Source organism: Crocodylus siamensis, chromosome 1 (assembly GCF_052110815.1).
Source record: "Crocodylus siamensis isolate JL-2025a chromosome 1, ASM5211081v1, whole genome shotgun sequence".
NCBI classification, from domain to species: Eukaryota; Metazoa; Chordata; order Crocodylia; family Crocodylidae; genus Crocodylus; species Crocodylus siamensis.
This window is the reverse complement of record NC_143395.1, coordinates 273,343,832-273,367,827: the sequence shown is the minus strand read 5'-3', so window position 1 is coordinate 273,367,827 and position 23,996 is coordinate 273,343,832. Positions and strand designations below refer to the sequence as shown.

The 23,996-nt window shown below is 42.4% G+C and overlaps 1 protein-coding gene across 3 annotated transcripts in view; it reads right to left on the bottom strand.

The window, feature by feature from the left end:
• SH3KBP1 (SH3 domain containing kinase binding protein 1) overlaps positions 1 to 23,996 on the bottom strand; it is a 361,555-nt gene that overhangs the window by 46,943 nt on the left and 290,616 nt on the right. The gene's annotated exons all lie outside the window — the stretch shown is intronic.

Below are 23,996 nucleotides of genomic sequence, written 5' to 3'. Positions count from 1 at the left end.
ATTCTACTTTCATTCTGTTTCTCTGAACTCTTTGTGCTCAAAGTATTTTCCTTTCCCCCGCTTTCTCCCTTATTTTAGGATTGCAGTCTGTGCTCAGGATGCCTTGTTTTTCAGTGCTTCATTTACATTTTCAACAGATATTTCTCTCTCCCACTTGGATAGCAACCTCTTGCTTCATAAACTAGGACAATCCTTAGCTAATGGATCCTTTAAAAAAACCAAAAATAACACCACCAAAAAAACGCAACATTTGAGTGGACTACAGTGTTCAGTGAGGGATTTAAAATATTAGCTAGTCATGCATAGTACAGGCAAGCAGTATGCAGGGCCATTACTCAAATCTCTTCCAACACACCTCATTCCTGATGTTCAGTGACTCTCACACTGCTGGGCACTGTCTACTTGAACAGAATATAGTATTCAATGTGTTGAATTATGCAATTTTGGGGGTGTTTTTATAATCTGACATCTTTTGTTTACCAGCCTGATATTTCCAATATTTGTGTGTACTAATTTAAATTTGAATGAAGGTCTCTAGAGCTGAAAGGTTTGTTCCTGTAATAATTACACTATTTAAGCTTACTTAACAAACCTGATGACTACAAGCAGTATATCAGAAGTAGATATTTAGTCCAAGGTTTTTGGTAACACCTTTGGTTCTTCTCCTGTTTCCTCAGAGCATGTGGCAGTTTTATTTTCTATTTACTACTTCTCATTCTTTAAGTTTATTCATTTAAAGGAACAGATTGCTTGTATATCGTGTTAATTAACCCAGAACAGACATCTATCAATCATGTTTATACACCCAATCACCGTACAGGATTTTCATGCATTAAGCCAGGGATGTCAAATGTACGAGCTGAAGAGCCATCTTTCCCAGCCCACAAAGCTCCTGGAGAGGCTAATAATTCAGGAGTGGAGCTAGCCAATGAAAGCTGGGGTACAGAGCCCCAGTGGGGACACATTTTAGTAGTGGGAGGTAAGCAAATGGGGCATGTTCATCTCCCTGGCTTCCTGATGTCACTAACCACTACCCCATTGCTGGATGTGGGTCTGGATTGTCCATGTAAGGAGGCCTGTTTTTTGGATCTGGCCCATGGGGCCAAACCAGTTTGATACCTCTGCATTAATCACTTTTTCTCTTCAATTTTCCTATTTATCTTTAATGCAAGAGGGACTTCTATGTGACCAAGCAAACAGATCTACAACATATATGTTGCTACCCTGCAGTGCACCATGGTGGGATTCCTAAACTTCATAAACCTCCAGGGGTCCTCAAGTCTGCACATAATGGTGACACAGGTTACTCCAATACCTCCTTGAACTCATTGACCACATTCTCCCCAGAGAAAGCCAACTCAATTTCACTTCATATTTTCTTGACAATCTGGTCATGCTTTAACTTCTGGGGCTTCACCAGCAGCAAGGCTTTAAAATATGTACATATTTCATTGTACTTCTGTGCCTGTTGTCTCTCATCTTTGTGTGCATGGAGGTGAACAAGAGAGTATTCAGCGAGCCCATGTGATGATCTTTTTCTCTGAGGAACTTTTGCAATCTATCATCAATACTCCAGCTGTTCATAAAAGACAAAAATCATCCTTGGTTTAACTCAATTCACTCCAAGTATACTTAAACTAACCATCATTTCCATATAAAATGATTCGGTACATTAATACTTCTGTCAAAAATAAACTTTTACCAAAACCAATAAGCACTTTATTCTCTTTTTAAAGATTCCTATGGACCTAATTTTACGTACTATATTCATTTTAAAGATTCCTATGGATATAATTTTACGTACTATATTCATTACCCTGTTGTAATGTTTGAGTTGGAGAAGTATGCTTCTGCAAGAGCCCCTGAGCATGTTATCAGATCTTGTCTTCCAGAAACTGTCTATTCTGTTCTATTGTCCAGACTAAACCTATGTTTATAGAGAAGCTAAATAAAACCAATAAGCACTTTATTCTCTTTAATATTTTAATTTAAAAATGGTAATGACAGCAAACTACCCAACTAACTAGATGTCTTGCCATTTAGCATAGCACCATATTTTAGTTTCAAATTAAATTAACTTGATGGATTATCAGTTCACTTCTAGTAAAATGAGTGGAACTAGCTGACTCGTATTTGCTTTCTTATAAAAAGCTTTATCTACAGATGTTGAATTACTTCACGCAGGAGGATGCTGACTCCCTTTACTGGTGGAGAAACCTGAAAGCAGGGTAAAATTAAATGACTGCCAGAGTCATAAAGCAGGCCAGTGGCAGAATCAAAATGTCTAGCCCTCCAGCCTAATTTCCTAACCACTGGCCACAATAACTTAGTATTAAACAAAATAAGTTATTTTTTGTAGGAAAGAAAAAGTTAAAGGCTGAGGTAAAACACATTCAACGAGACAGACAAATGTTGAAGAGCTCTGGACTCTGTAAAAATATAAAAACAAAAAGAAAGACTGCTTGGGACAGGGGTGGCCAGCTTAAGGCATGCGCACCACGAGTGGTTTCTATGGGCCCTTCTAGATGTTCAGGTAAAGGTGTAATAGGAATTGATGTGTGACCCACACAATCACACTTCCTGGCATGCTGTGAGCCTAGACACCCCTTGCAGTGGCTCTGCTGCTGCAAGCTTTGCAGCTGTTGAAGCTTGCAGTGAGGGCAGCACATGGAAGCTCAGAGCCTTTTCAGCTGGGGGGCTTGCAGCAGTTGGCACACCCCTATGGCTGGTAGCCCTGTCAGCTGATGAGGCTCCCAGCCACAGCAGAGCACCTGGTCATATGTTCAATCAATGGTGTGAGAAGAATGAGCTAAAAAGTTATGACGTTTTTTGTGAAATAACTGTGGCTTATTCCTTATTTTATCATGCCATTAACTGATTGAACATGTAGCTGGGTCACATCTTAAGCTCTAATTAACTCATTAATCATGCCTTAAGTGTAACATGTAAATGGGGCCTAGGTGTGGCATGCAGCAGATCAGGGAAGGTATAAGGAACATGCTAGCAGGTGGAGGATGAAGCAGAAAGTCGAGCAGCAGATTGGGCAGAGAACGCAGAGCAGGGAGTAGAAAGCAGATTGGGCAGGAAGCACAGGGCTGAGACCAGAAAGCAGAGCAGCAGAATGGGCACGGAAAGGGGATCCGAAAGGCCCTCAGAAATATTGACAGGCTAATCTGTGGCACGCCTGCCAAAAAAGTTGGCCCCCACTGGCTTGGGATATGAGATAAAAGCATGTCAAAGTGATCTGAACTTCTAAGGGAGTTGAATTCAACCCAAACTTTCATAGATTTCACAGACATTAGGGCTGGAAGGGACCTCAGAAGATCATCAAGTCCAGTCCCTTTCAAGAAAAACAGTTGCTGTTGGAGAAACAGCAACTGCCACAATAGTCAGATGCAGCCAGAATTTTCCTCATATGTACCTACAAATGTTAGCATCAATTTTTCAGGTAGGCTCAGGCACCCACAAAAATAATGATCCTTTCCTTGATATAAAGAATGAGGCAAGGGAAATGGGAATGAAGACATCCTTCACATAATTAGAAATGGGACACAAGCTGTGAAGAATATTGTACAAGAGAGCCATCTGGAGAAAACAGACATTTTTCCACAGGGGCATTAAAAAAATAAATAAAAAAAAAATAAAACAGCCTCATTTTTAAAACCAGGGTCTGTAGTGACCCAAAAAAATCAAAATAAGAGTTAAAGGGTGCAGATAGAAGTGCAGCTCCCAGCAAAGCACTCTGAGTTACAACATTGCCCCAGACCAAAGAGAAGTTTAGTATTGGTTCCAAGGGGAAGAGAAATCTAGCTGCCAGCTGAGAGCCTGCAGCCAGGGCTCACTGTTTCAGAATGGAAAGGGGGAAAGGCAGCAGAGGGAGCTCATTCTTGGGGCTCCCCAGCTGGTGCTGAAGGGTGAGGTGGGTGAATTGGAGCCCCCACCTACCTTGGGGATGGGCGGGGGGCAAGAGGGGATCCAATATACCCACCCCAACCTCTGGGGATGGGGGCTGAAAACCCCTCAGAATTAACTCCCTCTGCTCCCTTTCCCCCCTCCCATTCTGAGCTCCCAACCTGTCACTATTTTCAGCAGACACAAGTTACAAAACATGCTACATTTTGAACTACTTCTGACACTGCATGCAATGTGGGGTCAAATTTTCACCCGATTGGGCATTTTTAAAGCTGTTTGCAGCCGTGCACTTGTGTTTGGCCAGACTGGGTGAAAATTTTCACTTCCATCTGCACCTAAACAGAAAAAAGGTGAACGACCTGTAAGAGAAGATTTGATATATATGCTCATGTATAACAAAATAAACTTGTACTTGGACCCCCAGATTTCTGATATCACCAGTGTTAAGAAACCATAAGAAGCATTTACAATACAAGGTACCTGTATTTGGTTCACTTCTCGCCAGCTCTAACTGGACTTTTGTAGCATCTCTACACTGGCCACTTTAGTCATATTTTGCCCTTCTAGGCTAAGCAGTCATTAAAGTTTTCTCAACCAGAAGGGCAGCTGGGCTAGGACATTTTTGTTTTGGTTATAAATGCGCTGCATTTTTTATCATGGGGGGGAGAGGAATTTGCCAAAAGCTGCACTCAGACCATGCACCAGGAGCTCTCTGCATCTCTCCTCCACTCACCCTGTGTGCCACCCTTCCTTCCCTCTGTTCTCAATGATTTCTACAACTTCTCCCAACCCTTTAACTCATGAAAAAGACTTGGTGCCTTCTCACATTCCTCTTCCTGCCACCCACTTCTCATTTTCACCCCATCTCAGTAACAGTATGAATTACACCATCTGCTTTCCCCATGACAGGTGCCTCAATTCCCCCCATACCACATCCCCAGGTCTGCCACTTCAGGTAAGCGGATGTATGCACTCTTCCTTCCCTCCAGGCCAGGAAAGTAAGCAATGGTGGTACAGGGAGGGAGGTGGAGCAGAGGCCAGTTACCAGGGAGGGAAGTGGCAGGGGCACAGAACAGATACTAGGGAATGCAGGGACTGTGGGGAGGGACAGGGTTCAGGGGTTACAAGCATGGGGGAGTCAGGTGGGAGGGGCAAAGTGGAGGCCAGGCATTGAGGGTGCAGGTGGAAGTGGGAGGGAGAGCAGGCAGCTCAGGGGGCAAGTGGTAAAGGGGGGGCAAGCCACTTGACTCTCCACACTCCTGTCCCCTTGCTGCTGATTTCCCCACTGTGGTGGAGAGGGTTGAAAAATTTAAGACCCCCCCCCCAATAAGATTCTAGATATAAACAAATTTTCCATATCTAGAATCTAATTATTTGGGGTGGGGGGGTCATCTTGAATTCAGCCTTTTTGGATTCGGGTAAAGATGCTAAGTCATAGGTGGATTAGATGTACACCTTGCTGGGGTCGTTTGACCCCAGGACTTTTTCCTGCCATGGCAGGGGGTTGGACTAGATGATCTACTCAGGTCCCTTCCGACCCTAGAAACTATGAAACTATAAGCTCCTGGAATTTTTGTTTGGTCTAATAAAATAGTCAAGGGAAATCTTTGTTCTGCTCTGTTTAGGCTTAATTTTGGGAACATGCCCTGACATCAGAACCCCCGCAGGTGGGATAGAAGTGTAAAAGATCAGTACAGGTGGGGAAACTGCCTTTCTGTGCAGGTGCTGCAGAGGACAGAGTAATCATCTTTTTTAGGCTTTCAGGTTTACTTTTTTTCCCTGTTTTTCCACCTGTTTTCGTATTTTGTCTGGGTAGCACTTTTCTCATTTTGCCACCAACTTCTCCCTCAGCTTAAGCCTACTGCTCATTTCCATTAGAAAACCAGGGGATATTAAGTCACAGTTGGAGCCAGCAATGATAAACTGGATTTAGTCTAAGCACAGATTGTGCTAGCATTGCACAATTGCTAATCGTCTTTCCGTGAGGAAAGTACCAGGTGCTTGGTGCAAACCAAAAAAGAACCTTTTTGATAAAAGGGACTGCTCGAAACAAGGGATTCTGTCTTAATTATATTTACCCTATAAAGTGTGTCTATATTACCCTATAAACTCAAAGGGTAACTCACACCCCTTCTGCAGGAAAAATAATAGAAACTGCTCTTACTAGGCAGCAGAGTGACTGCTTGTTCCCGGGCTACAGTTTCCTTGTCAGTTCATCTCAACTTCTATCCTCTGCAGCCCACCCATTTCCACTCTTCTCCTAAATATCCAATATTAGACCTTCATTCTGATTATGTGTAATGGTTATGCATTCATGCATTTGAACAGTCAAAATGGCATTGGAGAAATATTTTTAAATAGTTCTTTACTTATTGGTGTAGTTAAGTTAATACTGTGTGTATGTGTGTGTGTAGTCGGACTGAAACATACAAATAATTACGTACACTATGTATTAATCTATGAATACTGATAGAGAATGATGATAAGAACACTGTCTGTGACCAGGTCAATGGAAGATCCAAAGGTGCCTGTACACGAGCCCAGAGGCTGCTCCGATGTGCTACAGCACATTGGAGCAGACTCTATTGATCAAGCCTGGTTACTGCACTCCAGCCAGCCTCTGCATCTTGCGTACACGCGGCCCCATGCTTCAAAATAGCAGCATAGGCACTTTATCTAAAGCTTGTTCAATGAAAAGTAAGATGTATACTTATGTAAGAAAATAAGGATTTCTGTGTACAACATACCGTAAACTTTGTTTTACCTGGCTTATAGCTAGAGATCAAAAGACTAAAGAGATGGGCTCTACAGGGGCGCTCTTAAGAAACTGATCTGAAATTCTTGCTGGGCACTAATAAAAAAACAAACAGGCACTACATTTATACAGGCTTGTTTTAAAATACATTTTTTTGGAAATACTTTTGTTTTAAATAAATACTTTGCTCTACAGAACATTTAGTTATGATTTACCACTGTCACTTCCCTGGGAGGAGCAGAGCTACAGGATTTGAACCCAAGTCACATCTGTAAATGTGATCACACATGATACACAGGGAATTGCCAACCCAGCACCCAGTATGGGAATGAGAGATGCACATGTTCCACCTGAACAATAAATTGATTGCTCAAGATTGAGAGGCAATGTGCTTGGATGGATCAAAAATTTTCATGGTGCAGTTAACCCAGCAGCTTTGACAATGTAAATAGGTGACCCAAGATGTTAATTGTTATTCTGAAGTTGTTAGTTATTAGGCTCAAAAAGGCAATAAGCATTTTTCTCTGTTAACAAAAAAGGGCATTTATAGTTGCAATCAGATTAATATGCCAGTAATCTACCAACATGGATTTTCCCATTACTCTAATTCATAAAAAGTCAGTAAGAAATAGAGGTTTAAGAAAAATGTAAATACGATACAAGAGAAGAGTAATACTGGATCTTATTCAACATGTTCCGTTACATACATATATACATACACAATATTTTACACACACACGTGCGTGAACATGCAAACAATTTTACTTAAAAATCACTTGAGTTAAATAACCACCCTGATCACTTGAACAGCAAATAATAGTATTTTCACCCTTCACTGAAAATTCTATTCCCCTTTCCTTCTATTTCTGTATATAACGTTCTCTCTTCACCACCTAAGTCTCACACAATAAGAACAGTGAAAGGCCAAGAGTGCAGAAGACAAGCTGTTGCTGCTGCTGCTTTGTCTAACACCATCTCCTAGCTGATAAACTGAGAAACAGAATAGACTGAATCTGTTAACAGGGGGCCAAGCACTGTGGCTTCATCAAGACAAATGGAAAGATAATGGCATTCAGTTAAGATTGAAGTTGTTGCTGGGATGGCCATCCAGCACTGAATCTGTCCAGCTACTGATCTCCCTCCTTTTTGTTATCATTAGAGAGACTGCAAAAACTAGTTTGGCCACGTAGTAGCTATTTCCAGTATCTTTCCGATCTAAACCTGGCAGGGAACCCTCACTGCCCTTTCCCCTCAGCAAGTGGCAAATCCCCACTTCTAAAAGGGGTTAGGAAGAAAGACACTGAGGAGGTTCTAGCACTACCTAGTTCTTGTGATCCTTGTCAAATGAATTGCAGTATTTTATGTTCCAATTAAAGCTTAAGCACTGGAGAATCTCAGCTTCCATTTTAAAATAGTTTCTAGTTATACAGATGAAGGTGACACCTGACCCAGGTTGCAGCTGAAGACAGAAAAACACAAATGAAATAAAACCAACAAAAGATTATGCCAAGGCACTGTTGGGGCCTAACATCAGATTTTGGACACAGAGTTTGGGCAATCACACTCCATTACAGAAACAGATCAACAGGTCACTAGGAGATGACCAGAAGTAATTTTATTATCTAATAACTACCTTCCTGAGTCATCTTGCCTCTGCCTTACTTCTAATCACTTTTTCTTTTATTTTAGACACTTCTAGCTGTCTTCTCTAAAGCAACTGCATGTGTGAATGAGTATGGCTGTCTTCTTTCTCATTTAGGATCAGATGAAGCCTATAAACTTTGGACACGTGCTGCTGCCCCTGACACTGCCCTTCCCAAGCAAAGGGATAAGGTTTCTACTGATAACAAAAAGACCAGAGAAAGGGAGAAAATAGCTCTAGACTCCCTCACATACTACATGTCTTTTTTTTTCTGTCATACACAAGATGCAGCTATAATCACAGACATACAGACCAATGAAAAAATGCAGTGAAGATTGTTCTTCTATTCTTAGTGAACCTTGATGTTCAGAGACAGCACGTCACAGTCTTCACATGACCCTTTCAATGCAGTACTCATACTTCGTTGCACTACTATATACTTCCACATACAATTAAACATGAAATGATATGTTCAGGCATCATTCATAAGTTGCGGCTTATTAAGGTTTTCTGAACAAATTACTTGTCCTGAGGAAATGGTGAGGAGACGGTTACAACTGTTATAAAAAAGGGTACTGCTGAGAATTATGAGAAACGGTAGGTCCTCTAATAATGTAGCTGCACAACGTATGCAAAAGTGATAGGAGTTTTCTATGGGCAAATGGGCTTTTTTTGATTGTTCATTTTCTGCTCATGCAAATAAATCAAGGTACTTGCATATATTATTATTAGCATTTTGGAGACCTTTTGAAAGTGTAACCCACAAGACACTTTTAAAATCTAAGATTATATAAGTTATAATTACATTTAAAATAGCCAGACAGCTAGCGAGCTAAATTACACTGTGAAAAATAGAGACTCTTCAGACTAATTATGGAGTGAGACATGGCAAATTGAAAGACCTACGTGATAGGATCCAAGAAATTCTGAAAGAAGTAATAAAAATCTACAATACTACATAACTCACTCTTTGTAAAATTTGTAAATCCAAAACAATGTTAAACTTGTAATGTCACATTATGAGGAAAAGCTATGGAAAGTGTAAGGCACATTCATACAGAGTGCTTTCATGTGTCAGCTCTATTCTGACAGCTACATATTATGTTATTACTGCCACAGTTTTAAGTCTCTCTCTTGCATGCTTCCACACAATTGATAGCCAAACTCATAATTTTTATAAAAACGCAAAAAGGAAAAAAAAATCCTCAAATTATGAAGAATTAGCCTGAAAATAGGAATTTTCAAAATATGAACTGGAAAGTTATATTTTTGAAGGCTTTCCATTTATTAAATCAAGACAGCAAATGACAAATAAAGGCAAATTCAAGGTACCCACGCAGAACCCTACTGCTGCAGTGAAGTGAACTGGAGAACTGAGGCCAAATGTCCTGGCTGCAATGAGGGCAGAAAAAGAACTACAGATCAGGCAGTGCCATTTTTAAACATGCCTTTTGACCAGGTATTGCAGAGCACTAAGGTGCTTGCTCCATGAAGAGCAGAAACTGCCTAGAGAGAGGGCCCTAGGAGCCAGGCAGAAACCCCACAGGTGCAGGTTGCCTTGGCAGCAGGCTAATGAGGGAATTAGCCTGCACCTGCACCTGGTCAGCTGACTGGAGGAAGGCAGGGCCCTGGCCCCTGAGGCCCGCAGGGGTTAGTGCTCTGGCAACTGCCGGGGGAAGGATCTCCTGCAGAGAAGAACTGCCCAGAGACGCTGTGGCCGCCCGATACGCCACTTACAGGACTAATGAGGCTCCAGGAGCTCATCGGGTACCCTGGGCTGCGAGGCACTTAACACCTGCGGAGAAGTTTGCCTCTTTTAAAGAGACAGAGTGCACCCAGCACCGTATCTATTACGTTATAGCCCAGGGGTTCATATTTTGATTTGTTTGTAAACCGGTGGAACAGGCTGAGGCTATTGGGGAGGAGGAGGAGGCCTCATTGGGGCACACTACCGTGTAGAGCCCAGCGCCAGTGAGAACATGCAGGTAGGGGCGGAGGGCAGAGAGATGACAGGAGGCTGAGCTAGATCAAGACCTCAGAGGGACAACATTTGAATACCACTTGTGAGGCATGGGGCATGGTAAGGGAAGGTTTTGGAGCCATGCATCAAGCCCATAAGAACTGGGGGTATTGTAAGGCATTTCCTGAATGTGGGACCCAGTAAGGGGTCAAACAACCCACAGGGTTTAGAGGAGTGTGTCAGGACTGTGACTGAGCAGCAACTCGAGGGCAGCCTCCTGATTCATCATATAAACCAGCAAGATGTGGCAGGTGAGATAAGTAGGCACCCACAGGGCAGAGCCAGCATGGTCACGGAGTCCATCCTTGGGGAGGCCATATCATGACATCATGGCATTTACACTACAAAAAATACATGTAGGACAGGCAGAACAACTTATTTTATTATATAACAGCCAGTCAACAGTTACCTTTTATATACATGGTGGGAATTTTTAATGTATTATTTTGACAACTTGAAAATAAATCAAATTAACAGAGTCCAATCTTCACCTAGTATAAACAGGTATTAGTGAAGTTAAAAGAGCTATGTTAGAACCAGCTAAAGACCTAGTCTTCAACAGGGGATTTTTTTAACACAATTTCTAGAGTAATTCTGAAGCCAGGCTTTATTCATTTTATTCTCAAAACCAATTTGTATTTTAAATTAAATTTGTCTATCAAGATATTTGATTCTAGAGACTTCATCAATATTTCTGCAATCAGATAAACTACTTTTGAGTTAAGAAAAAATATTCATCTCGGTTTTCATATTGCATCCATCCTGCAGTATCAGAGACTGCTATTTTCAAAGTGGTCAACCTTTATTAACTATAAAACTCATTTACTGGGACTGAGAATTTCTTAAAGCAATGTCCATCTGTTTTCTAGAGCTCTTTACAGAAGAACAGCTACAATTAACATAATTTAGTGAGGAAGCAAGAATAGCTCAAATCAACAGGTCAACCTGCCAGTGGGGAAAGTGGAACAAAGCTCCAAACCACCACTACATAAGCCAAAAGCCATAGCAAAGGGTTGATTCATTACATTAACAGAAGGTACAAGACAATGGCCAGTAAACTAAAATGAACTAATTCCATGAGGGAAGGGAAAGATCACACATTTCCCTTTTTATAACTCTTGCTGGCCACTAGTCACAGTCCTTCCTCCTGTCTTTCAAAGCCCTCTTCCCACTGGACGGGCTTCAGCTCTCAACTGATATCCTCCTGCTCATGTCTTCTTGTCTAACAAGTAGAGAAAAACCTCCCACCCCCTAATGTCCCTCTCCAGTCTGTATTTCTGGTCTGCTGCACTAGCTAAGATGCAAGGAGTGTTTTTGGTATGATTTCCTGTCAGCCACATGTAGGACCAGACATGGGTAGGACCTAGCATGTGACAAACATCAACAGCTTCCCAGTTTAAAGGCTATAACAGGTGCAGTGAGTACTGTACAAGTATCCAAATGCCCCACTGAGAGTTTATATAGGAGTAATACATGGTGGTGGTATCTACGGCAGGTTTGAAAAGAAGGCAAAGATGATGATATGGTTACTCTTCCTTCCCAGCCGTTGAAATGTTATAGGATACTACGTTACCAGTTCAAAATAAAGAGAAGATGCAGCATCCACTAGATGCCACAGAAATTGTACAGAAAATCATGTGATCTTTGCTACATTCCCCCTCCCTTTTCATCATTCCACTCAGAAAGTGAAGAGCTGGGGGAGGCTAGTGGAAATTCTTTTAAAAAGAAACCCCCCCCCCCGTCAAAGTGGTATAGATGTGATTCTGCTTCTGGCACAGACTCAGTGACACTTATACTAGGGTAATGCATGCTGTTCTGGTGCCCACATTTTAAAAACAATGAAAACTAGAGAGGGTACAGTAAAGAGTCACAATAGGTTTCAAGGCTTGGGAGAAGATATACTTTAAAGTGAGAGACATTGCTCAGTCTGTTTAGTTTATCAAAGAAGACATTGAGGAGTGATCTGATTATATTATTATAAATATAATTATTATAGTATTATAAATACCCTCTCAGGGAGAAAATACCTGGTGCTCAAGCGCTCTTATTTTTATTAGAGAAAGACATAACAATGGCTGGAAATCAAAGCCAGCCACATTCAAACTACATGAGGTATGATTTTTTTCCCCAAGTAGAGAGGCCAATTAGATACTGGAACAAACTAGAGTTAATCTCTTGCTGCCGTCAGCCTAGAACTAGAGATCTTTCTGGGATATATAGCTCAGTACAGATATACCTAAATGAAAAAGTAATGGCCTATGACCTATGAATAATTGGATAATATGAAATGCTTTACTGCAACTGTACATACTGGAAAAATGATCATAGTCACTGAACAAAACAATCCCTCCTAGAGATTCATTTATGAAGTTCACTCAGCAGAAAGTAGTGCATCTTAGGGAAACAAATGTGTCTCGCACCATAAAACTGGGATAACTAGTGTCTGTAGTGTAAATAAAACCAAATTAGCCAACATAACAATGTAAGGGGTTTGGATACATGCATTTTATGTCTGTTTTGGCCCCCAAACGAATCTGTTAGAACCTGTTTCTAGAATTATTTCACTCTATTATTTAAAACCACAATAGTCTTTAGGAATCAGGGTCTCATTGGGTGATGTACAACTGTGAAATAAAACACACTCCTACTGACAAGGAGTTTGCATTTCTGATGACAAGAGGCAATTAGGGGATGAAACAACTAGCCAAGATTAGAGCACAGGATGAGGTAATAGTGAAATGAGTAACTTTTACTTGATAAGCAATGGGCAACAGCTTACTGTGTGCTTTGGCTTTACAGCGGGCAGCATTTTATGGGCATGTATCTTTTTCCAAAATGATGTAAAATACATTTTAATTGTTATAGCTATATGATGACCTACACACCAACTTTAACAACCAATATTAAAAGATGTACATCTTATATCATTGTGCATATGGAAGATCTTGTCTCTCTACTCTTGCAGCTGTGGCCTGCATTTCCTCTTCCCAAAACCTGAGTGCTTGACTTTCCAGTGACAATATAATCTTAGTCACCAGACAGTGATCTGGGTCCCATACAACTGAAGTCGATGCAAGCCTAATATAATGGTGATGGGGGAGGTGCATGAGGGACCAGGAAGCAAAGAGGCATAAACATTGTTTTAACTTGTGTTTAATGGACAACTTGCTTTAAACAACAAACAACATGGAGGTGGCCTACCTGGCTGGATTCTGGACAGATGTGGGGGGTGCCAACCAATGGTCAGTGTCAAACTGGTGAGAGCACTTAGAGTGACTGAATGTCTTCAAGTCAGCAGGACCAGATAGACTACACCCAAGAGTGCTGAGGGAATTGGCTGGAGTCACTGGGAACCATTAGCAAAGGTATGTGAAGATTTGTGGTGCTCAGGAGAGGTACCAGAAGACTGGAAAAGAGCCAGTGTGGTACCAATCTTTAAGAAGGGGAGGAGGGAAGATCCAGGAAACTATAGGCTGATCACCTATACTAAACTATAGTTTGACATCCGCACCAGGTAAAATTTTGGAAAAAAACTATCAAGAAGTCAATCTGTGAGAGACTGGCAGAAGGCATAATGCTGAAGGATAGCCAACATGGTTTTATTACAGGCACATCATGTCTGACCAACCCCGTCTCCTATGATCAATTAACGAACCACTTGGATGTGGGAGACACAGCTGACACTTGGATTTTTTAAAAGGCCTTCGATATGGCCTCCCATGATGCTTTATAAAAAAACTGAGGGATCGTGGGATGACAGAGTTCAGTCAGGTGGGTTGGGAACTGGCTTAAGGGTTGAACCCAGAGAGTGTTAGTGGATGGGTCTGTAACATCTTGGCAGGGGGTGGCCAGTGGTATCCTGCAGAGGTTGGTTCTTGGCTTGGGCTATTCAACATCTTTATCAATGATTTAGATGAGAAGGTGGAAAGCACACTGGCCAAGTTTGTGAACAATACTAAGTTATGGAGAAAAGCAGTCATGCTAGGGGATAAGATGCAGCTTCAAGCAAACCTGGACAAGCTGGAAAGGTGAGTGGAGTGGAACTGGATGCAGTTCAATAAGGATAAATGCAGAGTGCTTCATCTGGGGAGAAGTAACCAGCTACATGAATATATGTTAGGAGATGTCCTGGCCAGCATGATGGCTGAATGGTACCTTGGGGATTATGGTTGGTCACTGGATGAACATGAGCAGCCAATGTGACACTGTAGTCAACAGAGCTAATAGTATACTGAAATGCATTAGCTGATGCAGTGCAAGCACAGCAAGGCTAAGAAAGTGATAATTCCTCTCTACTTGGCACTGGTGAGACCCCAGCTGGAGTACTGTGTCCAGTTCTGGACACCACACTTAAAAAAAGATGTGGAGAATCTTGAAAGGGTCCAGAGAAGGACCACAAGAATGATTAAGGGCCTGGAGGACAAACCTTATGAGGAAAGACTAAGGGATCCAAGACTGGGGAAGAGAAGACCAAGAGGGGCACTTGGTGGCTGTCTATAAGTATATAAAGGGTGAATATCAGGAGCTGGGAGCAAAAACTGTTCACTAGCGCACCCCAGGGGAGGACAAGGAACAATGGCCACACACAGTTAGAGGATGGTTTCAGGTTGGATCTAAACTTGGAAGACTTCAAGAGGAGACTGGACAGACACCTTGCTGGGATCATTTGATCTCAGCAGTATTTCTGCTCAGAGCATGGGGATTGGACTCAATGATATTTCCAGCCCTTAATTTATGTGAGTCTATGTTTCTGTGAACTTGCTTTAAACAGTAGCAATAAACAATGCTTTAACTTGCGTTTAATAGACAACTTTTATAGAAAACATCAATTATTCCATTACATACATTTAATTCAGCCCCGTGGCAGATACTCAAACAATGACACAGTTGGGCTCAGAGGATTTTTATGCCACATCCCAAACATCTCAACTCCTGCCACAGCAGATGTGCATGGCAGAAAGTACTGTTTGGGATGGGGCATAAAATGCCTCCAAGCCCAGTTTCAATACTGCTGAGCTGCTCTCAGACCCATCCAAGAGATGAGGCTGTATGTGGCTCTGTCCTGGACTCAGGGCTGTACCCAGCCCCACACAGGTTCCAGACCCAGGGCTGTAAGGGCTGGGTCCTACAATCAGCTGACTGTCCAACTGACTCCCATGGTCCCAGGTGGGTTTGAGACCTGGAGTGATCAGACCGAGCCCCAGGTCAATTCAAGACCCTGGGCTTGTGGAGTCTGACATTGAGCTGACTGTTGCCCCAGTCCTAAGACAGCCTAGCTGCATGCATGTTTTTTAAAAGTCCTGGAGCACTAAAACCCTGGGATCTGGGAGCCTCTTCCATCTCCCTGGGTCTCCATGCTGCTGGACAGGTTTAACCCACCATTTTTAAGGCAAAAAAGGCTGCTGGACTTGGGGGTTACCAAGTTCCCTGCAGCAAGAGCCATCTGGCTGCCCCAACCAGAGATATAACTTGCTTTCCTGGTGGCTCACTTTTGACATTAGGATCAGGACTGTCAGGATCAGCATAGGGATGCTATATGTTCAATTTATGGTGCCAAACAAATGAGCCATAAAGATATTCCACATTTTTTGTGGAATAACTCTGTGGCTGGTTTGCCACTTTATGTCACCATAAATCAGCTGAACATGTAGCACTGTTACTATTTATGGTGCAATTAACACATTAATTATACCATAACTGTAACATGTGCCAGGGGCCTTTGTCCCAAATGCTTACTCAAGGGTTGCATTTAGAGAATGACTCTCACCTCAAGAAGAGCTAGTTTGGTGCTTTATTTTTAATCAAACTAGTCAATGGTAAGTTGCAAGGTACAGACCAAGTCCAAGAGCAAGAAAATGTAGGGCAAGTATAAACAGCACACTAGCTGAAGGGAAAAGAAATGAAACAATATTGATAGGACAGTTACCTATCGGTTGTTCCCCTACAGCTCTTTCAGTAAATTAATGTTTTAGAAAATGAGACTTCTGGCAGTTCATTCCTTTTCTCCCAAGTGCATCATTATGTACTTTATATAATAACTTAAAGCTACGCTTGGTAAGCAATTGCATCTCTTTCATATGATGACCAGTAGTCTGTTTCAAATATTTGCCCCAGTGCAAACACCTTGATGGCTTGATCCTACAAAATGCTGAAACACTTCCAGCTGCCATCAAACAAGGCAGTGAAGGGACAAAATCTGGCATAAATTTCAGCATTTCTTATTCCAAATCCTTCAGTCCTGAGTTACACAATTCTGAACTTGTCAGGGCGAGTAACTGTAAGAAATGCTTAGCTAGAATCAGACTTTTCTGTCACCTGAGTACACTGAGAGCCAAACTGGTGAACTTGTTGACAAGCACAGTATGGAGAGACATGGAAAACAAACCATAAATCAGATCTTATGTGAGAGACTAATAACATGGTCCAGTAAAATCGTTCCAACTACTACACCTGGTCCAATAAAAGATATTCCACAGAAATTCTTGCCTCCTGCATATTTCCTTGCCCAACATGGCAACAATATCACTTCAGTTCCGTTTTTACCTACTGTGTTATATCGAGTAAAAGAAGATCATCAGAAGTTTAATTTAAAATAAAAATCTGTTATATGCAGTTAGAGTCTAATCTAAGATGTGTCAAGATGTTTTGATAGCTTTGTGAGGAGAGAATGTAAGGTATTTTATAGTACTGTTTTCAATAACGGGGATGCTTTTTTGCCCCAAAGGCAATTTTCTAAGATCCATTAGATCTCAGAAAGAGAAATAATTATATTCTTTAAGGGGCAGAGGTGACATTCCCCAGGGAAGTAAGGCACCTAAAATGGCATGTAGGGAGAATTTCAGTGTCTCACCCTAAATCAAGATTCACAAAAACCTCTGAGCTGTCCAGGGCTAAGTGCCTACATTTGTACCAGAAAACCTTAGGTCCCTGGCACATGTTCAATTAATGGTGCAATGGGATCTGATCCCCAACCCTAAAAATCATACCTCCTACTGTGCCACATGTGCATAGCAGGACCCACAATTTTGGGACCAGGGATCAGATCCCAAATGCATCCTTACTTAACAGGGCAGGGAGACTCTGGGCTAATGATCCCAGGTCGCTTCTGCACCAGCAAGATGCCCACAGTCTCTGGGAGCTGTGGGCAAAGCAGTCAACATGCCAGGTTATAGCAAGTCCCACAGCTCTCTGCAACCAAACAACATGACTCAGCAAGTCAGCACTCTGAAGACAGAGGGGTGTGTAGGGCTGTGCCATGTGGCCATCAGTCTGCCAACATAAGGGAGCTTTCAACCAAGCCCTGACATGCAGCTGACATAAGGCTGCATGACAGGGACCCTCTCACATGTTCAACTTAAGGCATGATGGAAACCAGCCACAAAAATATTAGACATATCTTGTGGGATATTTTTGTGGCTGGTTTCCTGTTTTGTTGTGCCATTAAGTGCCTGAACGCATGGCTGGGTCACTATTTAAGATATGATTAACAGGCTAATTGCATCTTAAGTGTGACATCTGCCAAATAAGACAAATGACAACAGATGGATGGGTAATACAAGGAAGCAATGGATCAATATTGGATTTACTAGCCTCTGTTTAAGTCACAAGTTTTCAGTGAACATACTCTTATGTTGACTCTGTTACTGGGGATGAAATTTAGCGGTGGTGCAAAGGGTTTGAGGGACCCTTAAGTAGTGTACCCTGTAGGTGCTGCATTTATAAACAAAAGACGGAAATGATTTTCCTCTGCAAATTTGGTCTCTACAGTTTTTCCTCTTAAGATTTTACTTTCTTGGTTCAGGAGTTAATGTTCTAAATGGCTTTCTTGTAGATGTGAGACAGGAAAGGAGGACTGAATTGGGGTTTGGACTGAGAAAGCAGCTGCCTTAATAGATGTACAAGCCTTCTATAGGAATAAATTGTCAAAGTGCTCCTCACTAGCATCTTGCTAGTTAGTGGAGGCCATGAAAGCAGAGGAGGAAACAGGAAAAAAAGATGACTTATTGGATGGGATGATAACTGATATAACTATTAACATCATCACATTGAGTATGTTACTAGATCACTGACTTGCAAAGATACAAATCTTTGCTGCCTTTACCTTGCAGTCTGTCTGATTTTTATTATTGTTCTTTTTGACATCTTCTGAGGGCTACTCATATATTTACAGATATTTGATAACCTTTGTGAGCAACACATTGGTATGTCAGACACATCTGCAAAAACAGCAAGTAGAAAGTTTAAGAACTTTTTAGTTTTGTTTTAAATTGATAGTGAGAGCCAACAGAAGTAAACTGATGTTTTAGTCTCAGGAAGCTGTAACAATGGTCTAAAAAGGTAAGTAGATCTTCCTAGTAGTTTTTACTATTTTCAGCTTTTGAAAAATGACATTGATGAGTGTAATCAAGTTATAAAAGCATACCTGGTCATCCCAGAAGGAATCAATTTTCAGAGGAGTAAAAATGATCTGGTAACTCAAGCGTCTCTCTTAGTCTGAAAACAGCCTCCTAAATAATTTATCTTTATCCAACAGATATAACAGATGAGGGACATTTTTTTTTATTTAATAAAAAGGTGATTGTCTGATATAGCAATTAAAAAACTTCAAATCAGCCAGAAAAAGAAAAAAACACTCAAACTAGTTCATTACAGTAAATAGAAACTATTTTCTCTGAAAATAAGGTAGTCATCAGCAAAATGCTTTTTTATTTGCATTGAATGTCACTTGCAGGAATGTGATTCTGTGTTTCAAACCAAAATAATCTGAGCATGTGCAACAGCTATGGTAGCCTTTTTTTAATAGCTGCTGGAAGCAAGTAAGATCAAGTAAGCATCAAGTAACATTGTGCTTCATGAAATCATTTAAGAGACCTGGGATAAGATTCACAAAGGGACTTAAGCCTAGTGATACTGAGTATTCTCATATCTAAAAGTTAGGGGCTCTGCTCTGGTCATGAAAGTCACCAACCCAAGAAGGCACCTAGGGTCCTATACACATTCAGGGAGGCTTCTCTTATGTGCTGTAATTACAGTGTGTCGGTGCAGACTTGATTGATCAAGCAGACTCCATTGCCATGTGTATCATGTGGATCAGTGACCCTATGCTGAAAAATGCTGGCAGAGCGCTTTGGTTTAAACGAGCTTTAGTTCCCCCTCCATCTGTTGTCATTTATCTTATATTTAGGCTGCAAGTTTTTTGAGATGTAGACTTTTAGATATTTCATGTTTTTACAGCAGCAAGCACACTATTCTTGGTCTGTGATGAAGTCCCTTGATTCTACAGTAAATGATAATAAATCCAAATTTAAAAACAGAATTGTAGGGTTGGAGGGGACCTGAAGTCCAACCCCTTGCTGAAGGCAGCATCCTCCCTAACTAAACCACAGCAAGTCAAATGTTTGTCTAGCCCACTCTCAAAAAGTTCAAAGGATAGAGATTCCACAGCCTCTCTGGGTAAACTCCTCCAAAGTTTACCCACTATCATAGTGAAAAAGTTACTTCAAAAATCCAACCTAAATTTCCCTTGCTGAAATTCAAGACACTAGCCCCTAGTTCTATCCCCTGTGGCCACAAAGAACAGCCTCTCTCAACCTTCTTTACAACCCAGTATATGTAGACTTACCAAATCCCACCTTTCCTTGACTTGCAAGTGACACTAATTAATACCATCTACTGTGCTATAGGCTTTTTCTTTTTTTGCAACAAGAGCACAACCATGGCTTATTTTCAGTATGTGGTCCATTATAAGCTCCAGATTCTTCTCTGCAAATTAATTTTATTAAAAACTGGTAACCACAGCACTTACTTTCAAACAAAATTATTTACTGGGCTGTCCTTAAAACATATTGGGAATTCTGTATTATGCAAACCCATTGATTCACTGACCAGTATGATGATGATCACCAGCTAAAAATGTCTTACAGATCCTGGATTTCCTTCCTCCTTGTACACTGTTATAATTGAACTATTGTGCTGTCTTTCATTTTTCAAGATAGTGACCATACCTTTAGCACTGCACTGTACTTTACTAAATGGATGCAGAGAAATGGAACCCTTTGCATCCATACAAAAGAGGCTCCTTTCCTATGGGATGCATAGATATCACTCTGCCCTTGACACACGCCTTTTGGAATTATTCAGCCGTGGCTGAAAGTTTCTCAAGGAGGTAATTTTCTTTAAACCTCTAATGTCCCCAGAGTCTTATGTCTGCTGTCATTGGGGATAAGAGATTTATTAGAGCTGATATGTCAGATTTTTTCTTAGTTTTTCTTGTGAACAGAAAGCTCCTTGGTGAAACTGGTGAAAGTAGCCTATGGTAGTTATTTCTGACACAGAAGAGATGAAAAAATCCAAGAGTGTTTTGAAGATCAATGTTGTAAACATTATTTATCTCTTCTGATTAAAACAGATTATGCTTATAATTAGGAAGATTAGATCTGGAATTGTGTGCATAAGGAAAAGTTGTGTCATCCTCTTCTAGAAGCATACTATAAACAACTTCTGTTTTGTTTTCAGACTTACACAAATACTACCAAGAACATTCTCAGTAAAAACACAAAGATTTTGAACCAGCACTATGCATTATTTGTACTGATATTCATAAAATTCCCTCAATGGGCGCATCCAGACGAGCGGACATGTGTCTTGCAGCATCTCAAACCTCTTTGAGATGCTGCAAGAAGCACATGTGGGAACAAAACCATTCCCCATGCTGCATCTTTGTAGCACAGGGGTAAAATTAAACCCCTGGGTCAAAAAAGCTGCACCACAGAACAGTGGGGTAAGGCACAGTCCCAGACCGTGCCTGGAGGCAACCTGGGAGTTGGTCCTCCAAGAGAGAGACTCTGGTTTCTGGCCAGAGCGTCTCTGTGGTGCTCCTGCTGCCCCTGGCACTGTCAAAAGTAAGTTAGGGACATGGGGCGGGGGGTTATGGGTGTGGGTGGGCATGAGGGGTGTGAGGAGTGGCAGAGGGATGTTGGGGGAGTGTTGGGAGTGGAAGGGATTGTCAGGGGCTATGGAGAGTGGTGGGAGGATGTCAGGGAGTGTCAGGAGTGTCAGGGGATTTCAGGGACTTTGAGGAGTGGCCGGGATATGTGAGGGGCTATGAGGAGTGGCAGGGGATGTTGGGAATGGAGGGGGCTGTCGGGGGCTATGGCGAGTGGAGGGGGATGTCAGGGGGTGTGGGGAGTGTCAGGGGTGGGGCTCAAGCAGGGGCTGGCACATGCCTGCCCCTCCCCCAGCCCCTGAGGCACTGGCAAAAACAGGCTCTGCTGTGTGGCTCCCCACAGTGACGTGGTGCTGTGTGACCTGGGCTCTATACATGCTGAATGGACCCGGCCCAGTCTGCTAGTGCATGGGTTTGGATGGGCCAGGCTGGATCCATTCAGTATGTACAGAGCCTGGGTAACACAGTGCCACATTGCCACGCACTGTGCATGCACCAGAGCCAAAGCCCCGCTTGCCTGCTGCTGCTGGCACTGTGGCTGCTGGGTGGTGGAGCAGGTGTGCAGCAGCCCCAGAGCCTCCCCCACCAGGGGTGTGCAGGGCCAGGGGATGGCGAGTGGCCGCAGCACTGAGCTCCACAGCCTGGACTGGACTGGACTGGGCCAGCAGAGTGTGTTTTTCATGAGGCTCAGGTGTGCCTAAGCCTCACTGAAAATGCGCCCTGCCGGTCTGACCCAACCTGGTGCAAAGCCATGCTGGGCCAGGTCCCACCACAAGTCTCTTCCCCGCAGGCACCGCAGGGCCAGCAGCGCTGCCACTGGAGGCAGGACCCAGCACAGTGCGCAAGGACAGCATGCTGAGCCAAACCAGGCCCTGCTGGCATTGGTGTGGCTTGTGCTGCCAGGCTGGGCTGGTTCCATGGCAGCAGGACCCAGCACAGTGTGCAGCAGTCCCCGCGAGTGATGCCAGCCCCCGGGTGACACATGTGAGTGGCACCAGTCTGCAATGAGTAGCACAGGCAGCACTGGCTCTGACCTGCTCAGGGACATGTCACTCCATGGGGGGGGAGGGGGGCTGCTAGCAGTGGGCTCTGAGTGCCCTGCTCCCTCTGCAGGGGGTAAGTTTTAGACCCTGCACAGGGGGGTTGTGGCCCTGCAGGGTGCCTGGGATCCTGCAGGACCACAGCCTGTGAGGGAGCTTTGGCCCTTCGGGGTGGAGCTGGGGCCTTACTATGGGGGCAGTCCATGTGTTGTGTGGGGGGCTGCACCATGTGGGGGCCAGGGGACACACCCCTCTGGGGAGCCCCCCTACAAGGTCCTTCCACACCCACAGTCCCCCTGTAATCACCCCACATCCCTCCACTCCCACCCCTTCTGCAAACCACACATCCCCCCATCATGCACCCATCATGTCAGAAGAAAACCAGAAGCACACATCAAGACATACAGATGTTTAGAATTTATTTTATGATGACAGAGATACTGGTAGGCTTCCAAAGTGCTTTAACATTGTAAATATATTAATAAAGCACTGCCTAACTGATCTCTCTTGTGGTCTTTTGTTCTAATTGTGGAAGAACATGTATTTTGGGTCATTTAAAAAAATGGATTTGGGATGCTGATGCAGCTGTCCAGCTGACAAGGGGCTAGTATCCCCAGATACCAACTGGCAGGGCCCCAGAATTTCCTGAGAAGGAGTAGACCTGAGCTGCTTGCTAGGGCAGGTTTTTATACTGCCGGGGCCAGCTGCAGGTCTGGGAAGAGCCAGGCAAGGTTATTTTGCCCCAAGTGGCGCAATTTTCCCCACACCAAAATGCATGTCTGGGCACAGGAGCTGAGGCAAAAAGCCCCGGCTCAAATTTGCACCACTTCTATTTGAGCTGCTGCAAGTGTGTGCCCAATGAGTGTAAAGATATGCATCTGTTAGATCTATAAACAACACTAACCAGTTACCTACTTAGGTAATCCCCACCACTGTTTTAAAAATCATATTTAAGGGGTAGTTTTGTTTTGCTTTTTAAAAACAGATAAAATACAATAAGGCAATCTCATACTGAAAAAATAATGAACAAAAAGTCTATTTTTTACCTTTATAATGTAAAGCTATTGCAGTTCCTTGAACAGTACTTTTTTCCTTGTCTTTAAATAAGGAATGCAAAGGAACATTCAAAATGGACTGAAAATTTAAAACTCCCTCCTCTCTCTTATGTATAATGTATTAGTTTCTAATAGTGAATCTAATAAATGAAACTATTAAATTCACTCAATGCACTCACACTATTGATACCAAAGGAGAATGAGGGATAAGAAGCTAATACAGGCATTCTTAAGTGTTCATGTTCTAGACTTCTAGGTAAACACTCTTGTATGGAAAAGCAGTTATTACCACAAACTTGGTTCTGTTTACTTGGGTATTGTATTAAGGATGATTTAAAACTATATGATTCATTATAAAATTAATTCCATAAATTCTTGAAATACATAATACCTTCTGGATAACTGTTCTGTGTAATGGCATTCCCTCCCCTGCCTCTTCTGGCATCAAGACTATCAGTCTTTTCTGCATAAATTAAGTGCATCAGTAAAGATTACCAGCTCATCCTTTGCTATTTCTTGTACATGTTTAAATGTGTTAATTCCTGTATCACAAAAAAACCTATCTGGAGCACCTGAACAACCTTTATGCCTTGGCAAAACCAGTCAATTGACCAGTTTAATATTGTC